At 55.6% G+C, this 19555-nt stretch overlaps 1 protein-coding gene across 8 annotated transcripts in view; it reads right to left on the bottom strand.

Annotated features, from left to right (window-relative positions):
• Positions 1 to 19555, bottom strand: part of INPP5A (inositol polyphosphate-5-phosphatase A) — a 256343-nt gene that overhangs the window by 230174 nt on the left and 6614 nt on the right. The window contains exon 1 of one of the 8 annotated variants that reach the window (XM_065521655.2): positions 19219 to 19432. The exons of 6 other annotated variants lie outside the window; for them this stretch is intronic. The gene's annotated coding sequence lies outside the window, so the exon portion shown is untranslated. Of the gene's footprint in view, positions 1 to 1483; positions 18819 to 19218; positions 19433 to 19555 lie in introns of those variants that run through there. One more of the 8 variants, XM_065521653.2, reaches the window with a different exon arrangement.

Here is a 19555-nt window from a genome sequence, read left to right as displayed (position 1 = left end):
CATACACGCACACAGAGACCCCCACATACACTCACACACATTCACATACACACACACAAACCCACACACAACAGCACACACACACATTCACATACACACATGCATAGAGACCCACACACAATGGCGCACACACACACACACACAAACTCAAGCACATATTCACATACACATGCACACACACAAACACACCCACACAGACCCACATACACACACATGCACACATACACATATACATACATGCACACATACACACATGCACACAGTGACATACATGCACAAATGCACATGCATACACAGATAAACACACACATATATACACACACAATGCACACATACATATATACACACACACAGGAAGGCTTTGTCTTGCCTATTTTAGACATCTGGGCCAAATGTAATGCCTCGGCCTGGATCTGTTCACTGTCTAAACACACAAATCCAAAGCTATCTGGGAAGGTTATGTTCAGACAGGCCCATAAACTCCAAATACCTTACAAACCATGCACATCGGGAGTGTGCTGCCACACACTATGGGGTTAAAGGTGACTGGATGAACGTGCTTCAGAGAAGCCTTTGGCCTATTCCTTGAGTTATATAGGGTCAGACTTAAAACCGGCCAGGTGTGGTGGTGCCTGCCTGCAATCCCAGCACTCAGGGAGACTGAGGCAGGAGGATAACTTGCGCCCAGAAGGTCAAGGCTGCAGTGAGCCGTGACCATGCCATGCACACCAGCCTGGACAACAGAGCTGAGACCTTGACTTGAAAACAAAACAAAACAAAACAAAGTTTTTTAAATAATTAAAATAAATCTTTAGATATGTACCATCTCGCCCTATAAAACACGCAGGGACATTCCAAACTCTCAATTCAGCACAAACGTGGTAGAGCAGTGCTGTGAACGTCTTGCTGGTGTTGGTTCTGCTGCCATGGGGAGCGGAGTGGCGGAGGCTCATACCAGGTGGCCCAAGTGGCCTCCCCAAGCACAGGCCAGAGCCCATGGGTGGAACTGTCACGGCCAGCACAGGCCCAGGTGGACAGCAGCACGCGGCAGAGACGTGCTGCAGGAATAAGGAGCCCCAGGTGATACCGTCCTACCGACCAGAACTCCCAGACCTCATCGAACAGTCCATCCGCCACCAGGAGCTCCAAATAAGAGCTGGGCCCAGCAGGCTCTGGCAGGGCCTGGGCACCCGAAAGTCACACTGCACACTCCCGTCTGCCCTGCACTCACTGCCATTTGGCAGTCTGTTTATTTTTAATCACAAATTTTCATCCAGTTAAAATACACTCTTGTTACATAAACTTCTACTCCAACAACACTGAACGGCTGGAAACGACACTCCATCGCCAGTGCTATTTTCACGGCCACCCACTCACAGTGAACTGAGCCCTGGGCCGGTGACTATGAGGAGGAGGAGGGACCGCACAGCCCAGGGAGGCAGCCAGGGGCTCTGGGAGACACTGGCTACCCTGAAAAACTCACCTATTGAGCAGGTCAGGGCCTCCGAGCCCACCAGAGATGTGCTTGCAACACTTCAAGAAGCACAGTCCCTGAATCGGGGTGGAGGGAAAAGTCCAACTCCTCCACAAAATCTGTAAGAGATCCCCTGGGACCGTCGCCTCCCTCCCCAGGATCATGTGTCACCCCAGGGACCAATCATGGTCTCCCCACTGACGGCGGGGGCCACGCTCACAACGCGCAGGCCACGTTTCCCCAAACAAGCCGAGACAACAACAGCGACGAGCAGGACAAAAAGTCGTGACATGAGAAGCCCAGGGGAGCAGCAGCAGCAGCTGATCCATCCAGAGGCAGCACTGCAGGGCAGCAGGCTCCTGAACCGGCAGCTGAAACCATCCTAACTGACGAGGGCATCCTCATGCCCATCCCCTGTGGCTAAAGACGCAGAAATGGCTTGCTGAGTTTGCAGACTACAGCCTTGGCCGGGCCTCTTGGTTCAGGTATGAACCGGGGTGACTTTGCTCCCGCTTTGCCCTGACTCTGCCGCCAGGGCTCGGGGCCCAGAGTAGACGTGAGCCACCATGGAAGTGATGGCTCCCTGGCAACTGGCCCCCACTACAGGGCGCAAACTGCTAAAGCAGTGAGAAGGCGCGTTACCAAATCCCCCAGGGGCTGTCTCACCAGCAAGCGCAAGGAAAACCAACAAAACCAATCCGTGTATCGGGGTGAACTTACGGTGTGCCTTCCTTTCCTTCCTTTCCTTTCTCTCTTTCCTTTAACTTTTCTGTAGGACACCCACTCACACTTCGTTTTTCAACAGCAGTCCTGAGAAAGGAATCCTTTCGATTTTGAGGTTATTCAGTATAACAGGCAGTAATGACGATCTTCCCAAACGCACCTGCTACTTTCTGCTGCTTTTCCTACCCTGTGTACATTCTATGTTCACCTCGTAAGACATAAAGCAGTGTGGTTTCTGTGAACTTGTGCAGACGAAGGCACTGCTGCCCACTGTCCTTGATTTAATCACAGCTGGTGCTCACACTTGCAGGACCCACATCATCACAGAAAACGCTCCCGCAGCACCCGGCAGACACTGCGCTATCCACACCCCAGAGCAGAGCTCGGCCCCTGAGACCCCACTTCCCTAACAGATTGGCCAAGACCCTCAGCAAGGCCAGAGCCAGCCCCCAGGGACTGTGAGGGTGTGCGAGGACTGGTACTCGGTAGGGCCCTGTGGCCAACTCACAGGCGCCAGGTGTGGCTGCTCCAGGGCCCAGTTCCACAGCCTGGAATCGGAACAGAATGTCAGTCTCCCCTAGTCCCTCCCCATCTGGTCTCCTCCAGCACCTCGCAGTCCCTCTGCCTGGGCAGGGGCATGGCACCTCCTCACCTTCTGCCAGCTCTGGCTCATGAGGGTACCTCCTCCCCGCAGCCCTCCCCGCAACCCTCCCTGAAGCCCCCTGCAGAGCAGCTGGCATGGCCAGGGAGGAGCACATGGGGAAAGGGGCACCAGGGAGCAGACAGGACCTGAGACACCGGAGCAAGGGAAGGAGGGCACCACCCCCCCGAGCCTCCAACTTCACAGAGCTCCATGCTCAAGGCTCTGTCCCTCTGGAGGGGCCTCTGCAGCTGCCATCCATCCCCACAGGCCTGCAGAGCGAAGGGCTTGTCCTGGGCGTGGGATGGCTTTAAATCACCCCCGAGATGAGCCGTGGAAGCACGCTGCTCCTCACAGTGCCGCGGGCTCTGAGGGAAAGAAACGCCAGCAGGGCCTTCTCCACCTCAAGAAAACCAGCTCCAGTTCATTCCGGCCACACTCACATCATGTGTGCAACACGCACCACGTTTCACGTGCTGGGAGCCGGAGGCGGCAGCCCCATCCAGAGCGCGGTCTCGGCCTGTCATGGAGAGGTGTGATGGGCGTGCAGGGAGCGGAGTCTGTGTCTCGCTGTGACCCCACAAGCTGCTGGGTGCACATTCCTCACAGGAACCCTACACGCCTCACGGGGGGAGCCACTCTAAGGCCCGGGTTCACCTACATGTCCTCCCACCTCCCAACACTGCCAGGTCTGTGCCCACTTCCAGAAGAGCCACAGACAGGCAGCAGACAGGCCAGAGGTGGCGAGCAGGCCACATAGAAGGTGCCTCCCAGGTTCCCTGGGCGCCAGGCCTGGCCCAGCCGCATCAAGCCCTGGACGCCTGTGATGTGCAGAGGTCATGCCTGGTACCCATCTGGGTGAGGGCGGCGCAGCAGCGACGCCAAGCCCCAGAGGCCGCAGGTGGGCCTCAAGGTGCACAGTGTGGGTGAATGTACCCTCTTCACAGGAGGCCGCCACGCCTGGCTCTTCAGCCCTTCCCGGGCACCACCTAATGTTTTTTGTTTTTAAACTTCCTTTCCTGCTTAAACTGCAGACGTGAGTTTGCCCATCATAACTAGAACCATGAAGCTGACAAACCCACAAGGGAGGCTTTAAAATCATCTTGCCGGGATCTCCCAGCCACATCATATGCCCCTGAGGACAGGGCCAAGCCATCTGCTCCCCTCCCCAGGACCAACACCTATTAAGTAAGAACTGTATCTACAGATCCAACACAACCCCCAAAATTCCACCAGGGTTGTGTGTATGTAAATTCCAGCACAGTGGTGTGTGTGTAAATTCCAGCAGGGTAGTGTGTATGCATGTGGAAACTGACAAACTATTCCTAAAATTAAAACAGAAATGGAAGGAAACCAGAACAGCCAAAACAATCTTGAATATAAGACAACAAAGTTGGAACTCTCACTTTCTGATTTCAAAACCCACCTCAACGCTACAATGATCAGGTCTGTGGCACTGGCATAAGGACAGACACATAGAAAATGAAACAGAATCAAGAGTCCAAAAATAAATCTATATATTCATGGTCAATTAACTTCCAACAAGGATGCCAAGACAATTAAATGAGGAAGAACAGTCTTTTCAAAAATGGTACTGAGACAACCAGATATGGACATGCAAAAGAATGAAGACCCCTACCTCACACCAGTTACAAAAATTAACTCAAAGTATTTCAAAGACCTACATGCAAGAGCTAAAACTATAAAAGTCTAAAAAGAAAAAATAATGGTAAATTTTTGTGACCTTGATTAGGAAATGGTTTCTGGTTATGATAGCTGAAGCATAAAACTTTAAAAAACTAGCCAGGTGTGGTGATGCAAGTCTGCAATCCCTGCTATTCCAGAGGCTGGGGTGGGAGGATCACTGGAGCCCAGGAGGTCGAGGTTGCAATGAACCACAATCACACCACTGAACTCCAGCCTGGGCAACAGGGCAAGAACTTGTCTCAAAAAAAAAAAAAAAAAAGTGCTTTGAAGGACACTATCAAAAGAGTGAAGCCAATGCACAGAACAAGATAAAACATTCGTAAATTACGTATTTAATAAGGGTCTAGCATCCAGAACATATAAAGAACCCTTACAACTCAACAATTAAATAAAAAATAAAAAAAATTTTAAAAGCCTGGGCATGGTGGTTCACACCTGTAATCCCAGCACTTTGGGAGGCCAAGGCAGGAGGACTGCTGGAGGCCTATAGTTTGATACCAGACTACAACATAGCAACACCCTGTCTTTACGAACTAAAAATTTTAAAAATTTGTCAAGCATGCTGACACACACCTGTAGTCCCAGCTACATGAGATGCTGCTGCTTGGGAGGTGGGAGGATACTCTGAGCCCAAGAGGAGGCTGCAGTGAGCTATCATCGCACCACTGCACTCCGGCCTGGGCAACAGAGCGAGAACCCGCCTCTTAAAAAAAAAAATTAAAATGTGCCATGGATTTGAATAAGCGTTGCTTCAAAGCAGATCTACAAATACCCAGTAAGCACATGAAAGACACTCAACACGATTACTCATCAGGGAAATGCAATTCAAAGCCACCAGGAGATACCACTGCACACCCACCAGGACGGTTACAGTAAAAGAGATGGACAATCACGAGTACTGTTTTGTGATGTTGTAAGTCTGCAGCCCTCAGACACTGCTCACAAGAATGAAAAATGCTGCAGCTACTGTGGAAAGAGTCTGGCAGTTCCTCAAAAAGTCAGAATTATCACGTGACCCAGCAACCCCACAAGCAGGTCTACACCCGAGAGAGCGGAATACACATGTTCATACAGCAACTTGCACATGGACACTCATGTCCATCAACTGATGAACGGATACACGAAATGTGATCTCCGCACAATAAACAGCATTCAGTCATGAGAAAGAAGCACAGGCGAGCCCAGAACACACATGCTGAGTAAACAGAGTCCCTGGAACACACGTGCCGAGTAAACGGAGTCCCTGGAACACACGTGCCGAGTAAACGGAGTCCCTGGAACACACGTGCTGAGTGCGTGAAGTCTGACGCGAAGACCACACACTGTTTGATTCCATTTGCATGAAACATCCAGAACAGGTCAACCCACAGAGACAGAAGTGGCTTCATGGTGGGGGGAAGGGGGAAAATGAGGGTGTCGTCAAATGGGTACTGGGTTTCTTTCCAAGGTGATAAAAACATTCTGAAATCAGTGATGATGGTCACACAGTCTTGTGAATATGATAAAACACTGAACTGTGCAGGTTTTATGGTGCCTGAATTTTGTCCTAATTTAAAGGTAATATCAACAACAATCAACGCAGTCAACACAGGCTTCCCCAAATGACAGGACTAACCCCTCACTGATGGGACAGCTTTACCACATGTGCGCTTCAGCCAGCAGGGCCGAGGGAATCACTGCTCCGAAGCCACTGACGGCCCCACACGGCGGGCAGGCTTCCTCTGGAGGCGAGCACAGTACCACGTCTGTGTGTGATCAAGGACCATGAGGCAGTGAGTGGCCAGCCGGGCAAGCTCAGGGGCCCTCAGGCAGCTGGTTGGGTGGGAGGCAGGGACAGAGAGGGCATGGGCTGGAGGACGGGGCTGGACCATCACGAGGAGGTCGATAGGTCTGGGAGGGCGGCTCCAGCTGGTTGGGCTCGGCCAGGGTGGGCATCGTGGGCAGAGGGCTTCCCTCGGGGGTGTGGAGGGAACAGCAGCTCGCAGAGCCACACACCGTGGCCCCAGAAGCTGCAGTGCACAGCAGGTGTGAAGGGCGGCACTGGTAGGTGCCTGGGGGTCCACCTGGGAATCACCACTGCAGGGCGACTACCAGCTCCAAAAGCCACGTGGAATATCCTGGTCCCACGCTGACCTAAGGAGTTTAGGCAAAGGATGTCAAGAAGCTGGTCAACTGCATGGGATGGCAGCGAGGCTAGGCCAGCACTGGGCCCAATGCTGCTAAGGCCACAGCCTCCCTACTGGAGCGTCCCCCGGCACCAGGGAGGAGGAGGAAGGGCTCCTCCCACAGCGCTCCTCGTTGGCAGCTGCAGCCAGCCTCTCTCCACACCTGGAGCTCTTCCAGCCACAGGAGACCGGACGTGAGGGACAAGTGGACCCCATGCATATGCACCACCCCCCCAGAGGGAGTCTGATGGAGACTCCAGTCTCTACTACACAGGAGCCGGCATGGACGTGGCTTCAGGAGGAAGAAATACCAACATGTCATGCAGCTGTCAGGGCCTGAGGAGGGAGACTGGACATCAGACGAGGATCATGTGGGATTAGCCATGATGAGCCCCGGAGTGAGCACCCTCTCAGGAGAGCCACAGGCACCAGCGAGCGTGTGCACGCATGCTCAGCGCGTGGGCTGGGGACACCCGGAGCAGCTCAGGGAAGTCGCGGCTCTGCGTGGCCCTTGGCACACCCCGTCACATGTGCAGCTGGCAGGAAGGCTATCAGGACACAGAGCGCCCCTTCCCTGCTGACACCTCCAGGTACTCTGGCCTGCCCTGTGGAGCCTCCACCCAGACAGCCAGGCGGCTTTTACTATCAGTTAAGAAGCCATGGTGGCCACATTTAGGTTCTACAGCAATTTAATTTTTCATGGGTGAGAATCTTCTCACTTTCAACAGTGAAAATGACCACAGTCCAGGCCCCAGGTCCACTGGGATGACAGGGACTAGAATTCTCACGGCAGGAGGCGGGCGCACGGGATGGACTGAGGGAGCACAGGGACTCACCTGGCTCTGCCCAGCTTGGCATCACTCCCGCCACAAGCCGTGGCTGCCACACTCTGAACAGGGACCCTGGGTAAGATGCACACGTTAGGCTATGGCCCTCCCCGCCCATGCCCACACGCATTCAAAAGAGAACTAAGGCAAGTACCCTCAGGAGGCCTCACCTCCCTGCAGCCCGAGACACTCGGGCCCCTTTTAACCCAAATATGGTCTGACCCCCCAAAACGACCTCACAACCTGTGGTTACACCCTGAGTCCGACAGACATCAATTCCACAGGCCCCAGGTTCAAACCAGCACTCAATGACCCTCTCCACTTGCAGGCATCGACATCAACTCAGAAAAGAGGCGAGAAGAAAAAACTGACTCAGCCCCACACAAAGTGAGTAGCCGAACCAGCGACTCAGAGCGGCCATTTTCTTCTGATTTCTGTGCAGGTCTCCTGTTGGCATTAAGCAGTTGGGGAAACCCCCTCGTGACTCTGCACAGGGGCTCCTCCGCCGCATGGTGACGCTGCATGGGTGTGGCACAGGCCAGGCGCCTGCTTGCTGCAGGAGGGCACTGCTCCAGGAGCCCGCATCTGCCCGGCACTGAGCACTGTGACCCGTGGCCTAACCAGAACACATCCCAGGCTCCATGGGAGTCACAGCGGCCCCGGGCGAGGGTGCCCGAGCCTGGACTCCATCCCTCATGTGAGACAGTCAGTTGCGGCGGCAACAGACACCAAAGGATACTCCTCTTCAAGGGAAAACCTTCTCCCCAGAAAGCCGGGCCCGTCAGCCTTCAGGCGGAACTGACCAAACCTTCCACTCAGACCTTCCAAACGGGTGTCAATGTACAAAAGAAACACACACAAAGGCCACATATGTGCGTACAATGAGACTCATGAAGAAAACTTTCAGCCAAGAGTGCCATACAGAGTGACCTCTCTACACCCATCAGTAAACACCGTTCTGAGAAGTCACAGCCCTAAGTCACTCAGCATCAGGAAGCGCAATGACAGATGTGCCTGTTCCACAAATCCTACAGTCACTGCCTCATCAATAACTTATCAGCAACCTAAATACAACATCTGCAAGGGCTCCAAAGTTCCAAAATCAAAACCACAGAAAACCAGAAAAAATCCCAAAAATGATAATATAAGTAACCAAGGAAATGCAAATTAAATTAGAAGAGATGCCATTTTACACATCTAATAGGTCACATTTTAAAGCCTGACCACACCAAAAGTTGTCAAGGACGTGGAATATCAGGTCCTCTCTGCCAGCCCGGTGGAAGTGTGTGATGAGCATGTGTGTGATGCACACGTGTGTGCCTATGTGCTGTGCATGTATGTGCATTATGTTGTGCATGTGTATGGTGTGCACATATGCACCTGTGTGGTGCATGCTTGTAAATGCATGTGTGTGCATGTGCTGTGCATGCATGTGTATGCATGTTGTGTGTGGTGTGCATGCTTGTACATGCACGTGTACATATGTGCTGTGCATGTATGTGTATGCATGTTGTGCGTGTGTATGGTGTGCACATATGCACCTGTGTGGTGCATGCTTGTACATGCATGTGTGTGCCTGTGGTGTGCAAGTGTGTGTTGTGCGTGTGTGTACAGAAACTTGGCACACTGGAGAGCAGCTTCCACCAGCCCCAACAGGTGCCCAGAGATCCTGGCCCTGGTCCCCGAGCAGGTGCACGGAGAGGGCTTGCCGCATCAGCCCATGTGACAGCCAAACAGGAAACAGCCTCAGTGTCCACTGTGGGTCTGTGGATGCATTCTGGTGTGTTCATTCGGTGGGCAAATCTCACAGCAGTTAAAATGCAGCAAGACCTCACATGCCTGCAGGACAAAGCCACAGGAGGACACAGTGACAGTCCCCAGAGCGTGCTGTCAAGGAGGACCTATGCGTCTGGCAACTTCAGCACGGGGGCCGGGCTGGGCATCTGCACAAGGAAGGGAGCCCGCAGGCTGGGACAGACGCCTGGGGGAAGGCAGCTCCTGTACTTCAGGGGCCGGGCAGCCCCCCGAGACACCAGGGCACAGCAGACCCCAACTGAGGTTCCACCCAAGTGTGGAATTGAACTTTCTCCATGAAAAGCACCAGGCGCCGAGCCAAGGGGAATTCCAGCAGGCAAGGGGCTGTTCATCCTCTTAGAAAAAGGTGAAATGCATGTTTTTCATCTGTGATGCGGATTCCTAATGCAGCCGCTGCCATAAAACGCTGAAATCACCCTCTGGTCTGTCTGTGCAGGTCACACATGCTGAGGGCAACAGAACACACTGCCGAGTGTGACAAGGTGTGTCAGTGTTGTGCCCGTCTGGGCCGAGTGTGACAAGGTGTGTCAGTGTTGTGCCCGTCTGGGCCGAGTGTGACAAGGTGTGTCAGTGTTGTGCCCGTCTGGGCCGAGTGTGACAAGGTGTGTCAGTGTTGTGCCCGTCTGGGCCGAGTGTGACAAGATGTGTCAGTGTTGTGCCCGTCTGGGTCACTCTACACGAAAACTAAACTGAAATTGTCAAGGTTCTCAAAGTTCATAGACCAGTGTTCTCCGTGACGCTGGGATACACTCAAACTCTCTCCGTGATAAGACAGAAGTCCCAAGTGTGCGCATTTGAGTTTGTGACCCACAGCTCTCAGGAGGCGAGCCAGGACGGCCCCACTGTCCAGAGGCTCCGGGTCACCCCGTGCACTTTGTGGGCATACACCAATGGCGCCGGGTCCCCTGAGTCACTTCACGCTCCTCATCCTCCCAGCATGGCCACAGCCCAGCCCAAGCCCCCCTTCTTCCCCTTCCGGCCTGGCGACTTATCAGAAGTTCAACAAAAACAGATAGGCCCCGGCAGCCCCACTGGGCCAGCGCCTGTAAAATGGGGTAACCGTACCCAGGGGACAACAGCCTCTCCTATGACATCTTCTCACTGGTCACAGAGAGGGATCAGGAGCCCCCTTCCCCAGCACAGTGAAGAAATAGGGGCCTGAGCACCATCACACATCACCACCCAGCCTGCAGCACCTGGTCCTGCTGCTTGCCACCCACACCACCCACCCCACCATGCCATCTATGCCACCCACACTGACCACGCCAGCCATACCACCTATGTCACCCACGGCAGCCACACCACCCACACTGCCCATGCTACCCACACTAACCACACCAACCATACCACCCACACCAACATGCCACCCACACACCCACACTACCAATATCAATGCCAACCATGCCACCCACACACCCACGCTACCAATATCAATGCCAACCATGCCACCCACATTGATCACACCAACCACACCAACCATGCCACACACAATACCATGCCACCCATACTACACACATAGACCAACCATGCTGCCCACATCAATGCCAATCATGCCACCCACACCAACCATGCCGACCACAACACCCATCCCACCCACACCAACCATGCCAACCACAACACCCATGCCACCCACACCAACCATGCCGACCACAACACCCATGCCACCCACACCAACCATGCCAACCACAACACCCATGCCACCCACACCAACCATGCCGACCACAACACCCATGCCACCCACACCAACCATGCTGACCATGTCAACCACAACACCCATGCCACCCACACCAACCATGCCGACCACACAGCTTCCCAGGCAGGCTCAGCTCCCATTTCCCGCCTCTCAGTAATCTGAACAGCTGCCCCTTCCTTATTCTCCAGTTGGCTCTGATCCTCAAGCCCTCAGAACCCAGCCCCACCACTTGCCCAGGAGCCCATCTGTGGTGTCCACCTGCGCTGTGGACTCTGCGTGCCCTAAGCCACCCTCCAGTCACTGGACAAATCCCTCATCTCCTGCTGGAGCTCAAAGGCCAGGGCACCTGGTGACCACAGCCACGGAGCCAGGCAGCACAGGACACTAGCCTTGTGCCCTGTGAGCACAACAGGCTAGTGAGGCCCTGAAAGTGACAACAGATATTCCAAATATTTCCTATCTGAATAAATATTTAACCAAGGCTCTGAGGATGTGCCCACCAATCCTCCCTCCCTATCCTACTCAATATGCCACCAAGGCTCTGAGCAGGCACCCACCAATCCTCCCTCCCTATCCCACTCCATATTCTACCAAGGCTCTGAGCAGGCGCTCACCAATCCTCCCTCCCTATCCTACTGAATATTCCACCAAGGCTCTGAGAAGCCGCCCACCAATCCTCCCTTCCTATCCTACTGAATATTCCACCAAGGCTCTGAGAAGCCGCCCACCAATCCTCCCTTCCTATCCTACTCAATATGCCACCAAGGCACTGAGCAGGCACCCACCAGTCCTCCCTCCCTATCCCACTCCGACTTCACCAAGGCTCTGAGGCAGCGCCCCATAAACACTCCCGAATGAATGGGAGACAAGGATGCAGGAGGATGCAGCCTCACACAGAAACTCTCCTGGTCCTTGGGCCTGCCCCTCCACCCGCAGACTCAGCACAGCAGAATCAGAGGACACCTGGAGCCCATGTGGGGGGCACCATCAGGCTGGGCCATGTGGGGGGACCACCAGGCTGGTACCACCAGGCTGGGCGGCAAGGCAGGCAGAGCTCTGAACCCCAGGGACTCCCCAGGCAGCACCCAGTTTAATTGTGTGGCCAACTATTCAGAGAAGACCCCTTCTGGCTCTTCTGACAGTCTTGGTCAGTCCTGCCTCTGTCCCCCTGGGTCCTGCCTCTGTTCCCTAGCTGCTCAGGTCCATTCCCACCCCATGTCCCTCCAGCCTGGGCCCAGGCCTCCATCTTCCACCTGAGTATGATGCACACACTGCCCACTGCAGCAGTGAGGGAGGCGCAGCCGTTACAGCAAACAGGAAGTTGCAACAGCTCTGAAAAACCGTAACGGTGATGGAGAAAATTAAAGCAAGCCATATGTCCCCACAAGTCTGTGTGCTACTTGGACAGATGTCGTTCTCAAGAGAACCAGCTCCTCTGAGAGTCCCACCAAATGACCCCACGTGACCCACAGTGGTGGGTCCACTTGGCACTCAGACGCATGGCACAGTGGCGAGTCCACTTGGCACTCAGGCGCGTGGCAAACACTTGCTGAGCTAGAAGCCTGGTGTCCCCGACCACCTGGAGGGACGCTGCAGGCAGGTGAGGGTGGGTTGGTCTGTCCCCTAACTAAACCACTCTTTGGAAGAAACAAAGCAACAAGCAGTCAACCCAGTTCTTAGCTTCACACTTGCAGGCTCATCCATGTGGTCAGAGCGCCAGGGGCCACAGGAAGGGGCTCCCCCACTCAACTCTGCGTCTAACATTTCACAGTGCCAGCAGGTGGCAACTGACAGCCGCTCAGCAGCCTGAAAGGTAAGCAAGGGAGAGTGCTCAGGGCTAAGGCTCTGCAGCTGCCCAGCAGGCTCGTGCTCTGGGCCTTGGCCCCTCATCTGCTCAGTGGGCTCAGGCAGGAACCTGCGCCAAGCAGCGTGTGGCTACTGAAGCCACTGGCCCAAATGGACCACAGTGCAGCCCCTTCCAGGTGGGTTGCAGAGTCCCCACGACATGGCCCACTGTCACCCAAGGATGGCCAGGTCCGCCCTAGAGAGCCGCACACCCAGTGACCACCCTGAAGGCCAAACGCCGTAGGGGCCAGTTGGTGGCCAAAGAGACAACAGCTAGGTCTGGTAGAACCGCCCCTGTAGTGCCAAGGATCTAAGACAACAGGAGGCGAGGTCAGCGACCATGGCCCCTCAGACCTCCACCATCTTCCATGAGGTCCAGTGGGACCAAATTAGTGTTTCTGTTTGTTTTAATACTGAAATAGCCAGACGCCCCCACCCCCAGCTGTCCTACAGTGGACGTCCTGTGGCCTGCGTGCCCAGACCAGGATGCCGGCTTGGCCACTTGCATTCAGGAGGTTCGTACCATGTGGCTCACAGCCAGGCCCTCTCAGCACATCAAGGGACACAGCGGCCGGTTCGTGGAAATGCTCAGCCTGAGGGTGTCGCCTCCCTCCTCACGGGTGCTGCTCCAGGCATGGTGAGGTTCACCTTGGAATAACAGCAGTGTCACAGGTTCACAGGTGGCACTAGCTGCAGAACCAACAGAGTTGCTGCTGAGATCCGCACCTGGACTCCCAAAGACCCTGACACCCAGGAGAGAGTGGTCGCTGGAGAGGACAGGGACTACAGGCCAGCGGCCTGAGACAGTCACCCGGAGCAGCCTCACCACATCCCTGAGAGGCTGGAGAAGTGAGTTAACCTGCGGAACCACTCTGACCCTGAACAGTGGCAATGTGGTCTCCTAAGCTCTCTCTGCTCTCCCCCATAAATATTAGTAACTCAAGATTGACCCCATCTTCTACTGCCTGGTTAGTAACTCAAGGCTGACCCCATCCCCTAATGCTTGCTTAGTAACTCGAGGCTGACCCCATCCCCTAATGCCTGGTTAGTAACTCGAGACTGACTCCATCCCCTAATGCCTGGTTAGTAACTCCAGGCTGACCCCATCCCCTAATGCCTGGTTAGTAACTCGAGACTGACTCCGTACTCAAAGGCATAGTGACCGGGTCATCACATCAGTCCTATAACAGAGACACACCATCCCCACCATGCAGACCAGGCGCAGAGGGTGGGGCTGCAGGAGCCCAGGCTGGGCTGAGAGGCCCCGACCCGTGTCACAGAGCCCCACGGAAGCCCGGCTCCCATCCTGCAGTTGCAGAGCTCCAGGACACACACCTGTCTGCTCCTGCTTCACCTGCACTCACCATGCTCATCACACCTGCCACCTGCCAGGCAAACGGGAGCCTCTTAGCAGGGGCCTCACATCCCACAGGCCCTCCTGGAGGGGTGGGCAGAGGGTAGCCCGCCAACACCGTCATCCAGCTGTCAAAGCCATTACTAATGCGGCAAGATAACCATCCTTGTGGGGAATTATTATTTGGAAGCAGGACCAGAAATGAGAGTTAAACCGCAAGATGCCACCACACAGCCATAATTAAAAAGACAAATGCCACCAAGTGCTGGCATGATGCAGAACAGTTAGAGTCCTTCCACACCACTTGACGGGGCACGAATGGGGCAGCAACTATGGGAAGAATTGAGCAGCTCCTGGAAAGACAGCCACAGAGTGACCGCTCGGCCAGCCCTAGAGCAGTTACACCCTCGTCCACATAGGCACGTGTATATTCGTAAACAGCACACCAGCCACAATAGCCCCAATGTCCATCCATGGGCGACTGGAGAAACGAGGTATGCCTCCACACAGGGGACGCTGCTCAGCCATGAAACAGGGCAGATGAGCCCAGACGCAGTGGCTCACACCTGTTATCCCAGCGCTTTGGGAGGCCAAGGTGGGAGGATCACTTGGGGCCAGGAATTCGAGACCAGCCTGGGCAACAGAGCGAGATCCCATCCCTACAAAAAATTGTAAAAGCCTGGCGTGGTGGCTGTGCCTGTGGCCCCAGCTACTCAAGAGGCTGAAGCAGGAAGAATGCTTGAGTCCAGGGGTTTGAGGCTTCGGCGAGTGGTGACTGCACCACTGCACTCCAGCCTAAGTGAAAGTAAGATCCTATCTCAAAAAAAAAAAAAAAAAGCCAGGTAAACTGTTGATATGCAAAGCATGTCAATACAAATCTTGAAATACTGCGTTATGCTAAGTCAAAGAAGTCAGATGTATGAAAACAACACATTCTATGGTTCACGATAGGATGTGAACCACAATAGGATATGAACCCTCAGTGCAGGCCAACTGGCGGGACAGAGAGCAATTGTGGCCCAGGGCCAGGAGCAGGGACTGAGGAGGGAAGTGTCTCAAAACTGAGCTGCGGTGATGGTTACACATCGCAATATTTTCTCAAAGTCAGTGAACCACACACTCACACTGGGTGAACTGCATGCTATTCAAATCCCAGGTAAATAACACTGTTAAATGCACAAACACAAAAGCCAACCAGATCTCGGAACCCCCCAGGCCTCGCCCTCTTCGCCGGGTGCGAGGCAGGAGCAGAGCCGACTCCAGGGCCACTGGCAACAGGCAGCAGAGGCCTGGCCTGGCCTTTGGTGATTTCAACACCCCCTCCCCTGGCCCCACTGACCTCCTGAGCATGGCATCTGTGGCTGCAAACACCACCACGGTCCAGGGACTACTGGATCCACAGCTCCTCCAACTCCCTTCCAGCTGCATTGGCCCCATCCCACCCCCACACCCATTTCAGCAGAACCCGAAGGGGAGGCCAAGGCGAGCGGATCACAAGGTCAGGAGTTCGAGACCATCCTGGTCGATATGGTGAAACCCCGTCTCTACTAAAAACACAGAAAAAAATTAGCCAGGCGTGGTGGTGCGCGCCTGTAATCCCAGCTACTCAGGGGGCTGAGGCAGGAGAATTGCTTGAACCCGGGAGGCGGAGGTTGCGGTGAGCCGAGATCACGCCGTTGCACTCCAGCCTGGGCGACAGAGGGAGACTCCATCTCAAAAGAAAAAAGACACCATGGTCCCTGCCCCGGACGCTGCTGCCCAAAGGTCAGCACACCTGAGGGTGACGCCGCAGTCACGGTAAAACACAGTATGACGGGCAGGGAGCTTGGGACTAGCTCGGTGGGTCACCAGGAACACTTCACAGGGCTGGGGGACGTGGGCTGTCCCTTGAAGGGGGAGAAAAATCCTGCTTGCCCAGGCGAGGCGTCCAGGAGGAACCCCTTGAAAATTGAGCCCCTCAAGCTGAGGCATGAAGGTGTGAAAAACCAAGTCCTGTTCAGGCCACGGGCACGTGGGTGGAGAAGGAGGAGATGGGAGGTCAGCCCAGGGCAACAGCGAGGATGAGGTGCCCGGCCTCCCGGGAATCCCAGATGCCAGGCAGGTGGTCAGAGACAGGTGCTCCCTCCCGGTCATATTCACCACAGGGAGCTGGGCCTGGGCTCACAGAACCTCACACCACCCAGGCAGCCGAGTGCACTGCTCAGCCTGGACCACGCGCCACAGACAGAAGCAAAGGCCAGGCTGTTACCCAGAGGCCGCGAGAGCGCCCGACGTCAGGAAGAGGATGGAGAGAGCCCCTCTAGGGACACCTGATGGCAGTAATGCCTCACTCGGCCCAAAGGCTGACGGTCCAGAAACCATGTGACAGCTACGCCCTCCCTGGCCATCCTGAGCCACCATGCAAGGTGGGATTCCTACTCCCTGGGCACGGACACGCTGACAGGTGGGGCATGGACAGGCTGACAGGTGAAACACAGCCCAATGCCACACGTGCAAGGAGGGGAGGGGCCTGCCCCGCATCCACATGGACCTGGACTGTGGCCTCGCACCTGGCACTGAAGGCGGGATTTCCTCTCCACAGGGACTTGGGCCAAAGTCAAGTCTCTGGTTCTTTAATCTCCTCTGGTTCCTGGAATGAGGACCAGTCATGCAGGACCCCGAGAGGGGAGGACACAGAAAGGAAGGCCGTCTGCGGCAGATGACACAGCCTGCTAACCAGGGCCAGGCCTGGGCTCTGCTGAGCAGGAAACAGAGTCTGCCCCTGCCAGAGTGCAGTCCTGGTGCCCACAGGAACAAAGGCAGGGCCAGGCAAGACCAGCCAGGCAGGCCCAGGCAGAAACGTGAGGGAAAGGCCAGGAAGAACAGTAGCTGGGCAGTCACGTGGGGACAAGGGGACAGGCCAGAGCCCAGAGGGCCCGGGGTCTGCAGTGCACCCAGGAAGAGGGGCAGTTCCATGCAGGCTACACAGATCTGCAGACCCAGGAGACCCCACACAGAGACACCTGGGACAATTCAGCGTGGGAAAGAGGCGGGGAAGGGGCTGGGGGAAGGGGCCGGGGAAAGCCAGCCGAGGCAGCCCTGCTAAGCCCTCGCCCACCTTCCAAGACACAGAAGGGGCAGCACACCCCCGACACAGCAACCAGCTGATCCCCAGCAACCCCTAAAAAGGAGTCTCAAACTCCTGTCGGAGAGAAGGACCAAGAAGACAACCGGCTTAAGGTCACTGAGACCCACCAGTGGGTCAGCGTTCAAGTAACAGGCTGATCCGGAGGCCATGCTCCTGGAGGTGGGGCTGCTCTCACTCACGACAGGGAAAAACCAGAAGCGGCGTCTTCTGAGCCTGGGGTGGCAGCAGAGTGCCTTCCCGACACTCAGGGCACACGACTGGGAAATCACTTCTGCACCAACAATAAGACTCCTGCGGGCTGGGAGCGCCATCACCCCAGACCCACCCCAGAAGTGGTGCCCAGCCCCAGCCCACCCAGGGCGACTGGTGGCTTCCACATCCTCGGGAGTGTGCTTGTCACGTGAGCACGTGGCGTGACACGCTGAGGGCTGCAGGCTCCAGAACGTCCCCAGATGCCTCCGCCACTCACCCCAACACCACAGTGCTGCCGGCCCTGTACACAGGCAGGACCTGGTGGACGCTCCCCCAGAGCCATTTCCACGTCTCCAAACACACCTTTAACGTTAGAGCCTAAAGAGTGGACACAGTGCAGGTGCCATCCACACTCTTGTCACCTCAGTCCGAGTGGAGGCAGCAGACACGACTGAGGCAGTCGGCCTTCCCAAAAGCCAGGCCTGCAGCCAGCGCTCAGAGCTCCACAGAGCAGGAGGAGCTCGGAAAAGGCCAGATCTGAGCCCACGGCAGCACCAGCCAGACCTGGCAGGGCGGGCCTTGGGGCTCCAGAGCCTCTGAGCCCAGTTCCTGGTTCCCACCGGGCTCTGAGATTCCCAAGTGTCCCAATTAATGGCCCTGAGCAAAGGAAGGCGGAACTCGACAGCCACTTTCAGGTCTGCATGGGGACAGCCTGCCTGTTCCGCCCGCTCTTCCCCTAGGGCCCCCACAAGTATTTCACCGGAGTGTGCTCACATCAGAAGGACCCGCCCAGGAAACAGCGGGGACACCCTGGCAGGGGCAGTGCGGCACAGAGTGGCAGGTGGAGAGATGCCCACCCTCCTCCGCCTGGACCCCATTCCCGGATGGAGACCACCTCCCTGGAGGCTGTCCCTCTGTGAGCCCCACAGCTCAGAGAGACCTGCCCTCTCCTGCCCCAAGCAGCCCTCTCAGCCACCCCAATCCGGGCAAAGCCTTCCTTCCAAATGCCACTCCAGCCCCGGACAGAGGGGCTCTACATGTGATGCTTCACGCTGGGGCAGGCCCGGGTCTGGATTTCTGTAACTTCTGAATTAGACCCAACAAGCCCACGGAAACACCCCAGTACCGGCCTCTTCCCTGAGAATCAGGCCCCCACCAAGCACAGCCATCCAGGAGCTGCGCGGGGCCCTCTGCCATGCTCCACCTGCCCCACACCTCCACACGGACAGGCACTCCTCAGTGGCGCTGGCCAGAGCAGGGCTTCTGGGAGCAGTGCGGGCGACAGGGACGGACGTGACCACGCCTACGTGCAGACATTCTCACAACACTGCCCGACAGGTCGATCTGGGTGCTTACTTCAAAACATGAGGAATCGTTAATATTTCAAACCAAAGAAGTCCCACCCCCACCCCCAACCCGAGTGATCTAAACTCTCTCCTCAGCAACTCTAGAGACTGATAAAAACAGGAAGTAAACGGGGGAAGAAAGTTTGTGAGCAGAGAGAACACGGCTGTTCTCAAAGGCTGAATCCGTAACAATCCAAAGAGCACGGCCTGCTGCATCCCAAATGCCAGGGCCGGAGGGAGAAGGGCACACAGAGCTGGGAAACAGAGAACTGCCAGGTTTATTCCAAAAGTCTAAAAATCAAGGACAGACCCGAAATGATGCTGTGTAAGGTGAGCAGGTGTTCAAGACGTGGTTTCCTGAGGTGGCAGAAGTAGCTCCTATACCCTGTGGCCAGGGCCGGAACCACAGTCGGATTTAACCCTCCCTGCCTGGAGACAGACGATCCTGCCCCTTATAAGCTCTGGCAAACAGGTCATAATTCTCCCAGGGAAAGTGCACTGAGATCTTGAGTCAGAGACAGCAACGCAAAAAAAAAACAAAAAGGCTGCTGAGACACCTCCAGCCACGCCCACGGCTGCACAGAGGAAGGGAGGGCACCTGCAGAAGACGCTGAACCAAAGGCCGCCCCCATCCTCTCCATCCTCTG

This window comes from Macaca fascicularis, chromosome 9 (assembly GCF_037993035.2).
Source record: "Macaca fascicularis isolate 582-1 chromosome 9, T2T-MFA8v1.1".
NCBI classification, from domain to species: domain Eukaryota; kingdom Metazoa; phylum Chordata; class Mammalia; order Primates; family Cercopithecidae; genus Macaca; species Macaca fascicularis.
The sequence above is the reverse complement of the archived record's forward strand: the minus strand, read 5'-3'. Positions and strand labels throughout refer to the sequence as shown.